Genomic DNA, 2,984 nt, shown 5'->3' with positions numbered 1-2,984 from the left:
GTATTTATCTCACTGAAAAAGAGGGACAAACTGGGTCATCTGTCAGCTGAAACTTTATACTCTATTTTTTTTTTCCTGTTCTTACTATTGCCAGAAGGAACTGTCAAAAACAGCAGTTTTCTATCTCACCAGGAAATGGCTTCAGTTCTGTTTTTCCAGAAACCCTGTTCCCAAGTGATTTCACCCAAATTCTAATGTCTTGTAGCTGTGGGACTGTAGAGTTAAAAGGGGCACTGAAGATCCTTGAGACAGGAAGCTCTTAACCCTTCATGGATTCATCTGAGAACACATTGAATGGTATTCAAGCAAACTTCAGAAGATAGTGAAGGACAGAGGAGCATGGTGTGCTGTACTCTATGAGTGACACATGACTTAGCAACTGAACAACAAAGCAAACAGATATTTACCCCCAGAAAACTGTACCTACACACATTATTTTGCATACGCCTCTTACATAGACATCAGCCCCCAAAGGCTGTAAATCCCCAATTAAGCAAACCAAGTCTAGCAATCTAATCCAACTCACTATCTTATTAAGGAGTGAGTGAGTGAGTGAAGTCACTCAGTCATGTCCGACTCTTTGCAACCCCATGGACTGTAGGCTACCAGACTCCTCCGTCCATGGGATTTTCCAGGCAAGAATACTTGAGTGGGTTGCCATTTCCTTCTCCAGGAGATCTTCCTGACACAGGGATTGAACCTGGGTCTCCTGCATTATAGGCAGACGCTTTACCATCTGAGCCACCAGGGAAGCTAGCAAATTTATGCCACTTTCTTGTTCCCGTCCACTTGCTTCCCATCACGTGTGACTTCCCAAAGAGAATTCCAACAACATGAGCACCTTGAATAGGCAATGGGCATTTTAAGACTAAAAGCTCAATTATAAATATAAAATTGTAGTTTAAGATTATAGATCATACCTAAAGCAAATCACTAAAATGAAGCCATCGTAATAACACACCAATTATCAAACATACCAGGCAAATGTTTGATAAAGACAAAATGTTTTCTATGAAGAAATCTGAGCACCAAAGAATTGATGTTTTTGAACTGTGGTGTTGGAGAAGACTCTTGAGAGTCCCTTGGACTGCAAAGAGATCCAACCAGTCCATCCTAAAGGAAATCAGTCCTGAATATTCATTGAAAGGACTGATGCTGAAGCTGAAACTCCAATACTTTGGCCACCTGATGCGAAGAACTGACTCACTGGAAAAGACCCTAATGCTGGGAAAGATTGAAGGCAGGAGGAGAAGGGGACAACAGAGGGTGAGATGGTTGGATGGCATCACCAACTCGATCGACATGAGTTTGAGCAAGCTCCGGGAGTTGGTGATGGACAGGGAAGCCTGCCATGCTGCAGTCCATGGGTTGCAAAGAATCGGACATGACTGAGCGACTGAACTGAACTGATACCAGGCAAACTTCTAAATATAATACTGCATTAACCTTCATCATTAACCTATGGTGGGGGGGGGGGGGTGCAGGGGGGCAGGTATGCAGTTGTCATGCTTCTTGTACAGAGAGGCTGAGTGACTTACCCAAGGTCACACAGGCTGTAAGTAACAGAGCCAGGGCTGGACCCTAGAATCTGGAACCAGAGCCTGCGCTCGTAAACACAACACTGCCCAGACACAAGGTGAATTAGCAAAACAAACATAAATTGTAATAGGATTTTTTTTTTGCAAAGTATACTTTATTCCTGTCAAGAATCTACAGGGATGCAATTAAAGCAAAGCATGTTCCACAGGTCGCATTAATGAGTAGTTAAGAAAGGTTTGCAATTAGCCAATCATTTTTTTTATATTTAAATCCATACTATTCAAGGATTTCAAATTACTTGCAAGTGTTCTCTCAAGCATTTTAAACATTTCTTTCTATAATCTCATTTACACTATTCATTTGTAAAGCTTAAAATGAAATTGTTTTACTTAAGTTTTCATTTCCCCATTATTTGTAACTAAATGAAAAAGAATAAGAATTTGCCATTTTTTTAAGAGCAGAAAAGGATCTTACAGTCATTTAGTCTGACCCATTCATTTTATAGTGAGGAAACAGAGCCTAGATTAAAAGTGATTTTTATAAAGATCTCACAGCAAGCATTAAAAAATCAGGACTAAAACTCAGTTCTGCTTTTCTATAGCAGACCAAGGTCCAATTCCATGTCCTACTACAGCTCTCTGAGCTTTAAAGTTTTCCAGATTATTTCATTCTTTTTAAATGAAAAACAAAACCAAGCTAACAGTAGAATTATTTTTTAAGAAGTTGAAATTGCATCATATTTGAGTGGCAAATAAACAAGCAATAAAAATATACTGGCTTTTACTTTTTTTATGATACATAAGGCAATTTTTCTTAAACTTTAATTACAGCATCGACCCTCTTTCCTCAGAACTTCAAATGATAATTCAAAGCATTGCCTCAAATGAAATTTAAAAACAACAGTAAAGTAAACATTTGCCAGCAAACTGAAATCTTTCAACCAAAGATTCAAAATCAGAACCAGAGCAGAAGGAAACCAAGCCTCCACAAGGCACTGCTTCTCTGATGCTCTGACCAACCTACCCAGAACTTAAAGCCCTGGATGTCCAAAGCCAGTCAGTCCCAAGCAGGCAGAAAGGAAATGAACATGCCTCAGGGTCAGGGGAGCAAAACATAGTGCCAGACACCCTGCAAACAAGCAACGTCTCCAACCACTCCCTCATTCCAGCATCTCACTGGACGCAAGGATTATTATTCCTGCTCCTCAGGTGATCACACTGAGGTTCAGAGACTAAGGAACAGGCTTAAATCTCATGTGTAGTCAGTGAAGCAAGAACTGGGTGTGGAGCCTAGATTTGTTGATTTCAGCATGGGAGCTCTTCTCTAAAAATACCACCTTGCTATTACAAGCAATTGTGGGCCTTCTGGTGAGTACAATTGGTTCAAGCTTAAAGAAAAAATACCTTTCAATCTAAATATAAGTAAAAGTTGAAATATGTAAGTAA

General features: G+C 39.8%; 1 non-coding gene across 1 annotated transcript; it reads right to left on the bottom strand.

The window, feature by feature from the left end:
- Window positions 679–751, bottom strand: TRNAY-AUA. The gene has a single exon. It is a non-coding gene; the product is annotated as a tRNA-Tyr (tRNA).

Source organism: Capra hircus, chromosome 11 (genome assembly GCF_001704415.2).
Source record: "Capra hircus breed San Clemente chromosome 11, ASM170441v1, whole genome shotgun sequence".
Taxonomy (NCBI): domain Eukaryota; kingdom Metazoa; phylum Chordata; class Mammalia; order Artiodactyla; family Bovidae; genus Capra; species Capra hircus.
Note: the sequence above shows the minus strand (reverse complement) of the source record. Positions and strands in the feature narration are given on the sequence as shown.